Source organism: Seriola lalandi, unplaced genomic scaffold (assembly GCF_002814215.2).
Source record: "Seriola lalandi dorsalis isolate HSWRI2012SDOR001 ecotype SW California unplaced genomic scaffold, Sedor1 jcf7180002054954, whole genome shotgun sequence".
Classification (NCBI taxonomy): domain Eukaryota; kingdom Metazoa; phylum Chordata; class Actinopteri; order Carangiformes; family Carangidae; genus Seriola; species Seriola lalandi.
In genome coordinates, this window is record NW_019525505.1 from 717,473 (window position 1) to 717,760 (window position 288).

The following is a 288-nucleotide window of genomic DNA, read 5'->3' on the forward strand; positions in this document are numbered from 1 at the left end:
GGGGGGGGGGCATGGGAACAGGAGTTGTGGTTCTATGTGACCACAGTGGAGCTCAGTGATACGGATGGAGACGACAGACAGATGCAGTCACCAGCTCCTGTCTGCTGTGAATTAAAGAGAATTAGGGGCCCCGACCATAAAGAGCATGACGTCAGTGCTGCACCACATGACTCCTGCTAATAAAAGAAAATGATGCTCAGGTTTAATGTGACACAGTAGCACTGAATGTTTGTTTTCTGCTGTGAATTAGCTGAGATCTTCACAGGTAGCCTGAGGGGAGGGGAGGGG

At 50.3% G+C, this 288-nt stretch overlaps 1 protein-coding gene across 1 annotated transcript in view; it reads right to left on the reverse strand.

Annotated features, from left to right (window-relative positions):
* The window catches only part of nfatc1 (nuclear factor of activated T cells 1), a 48,128-nt gene that overhangs the window by 46,952 nt on the left and 888 nt on the right, over positions 1–288 (reverse strand). The window lies entirely within an intron of this gene.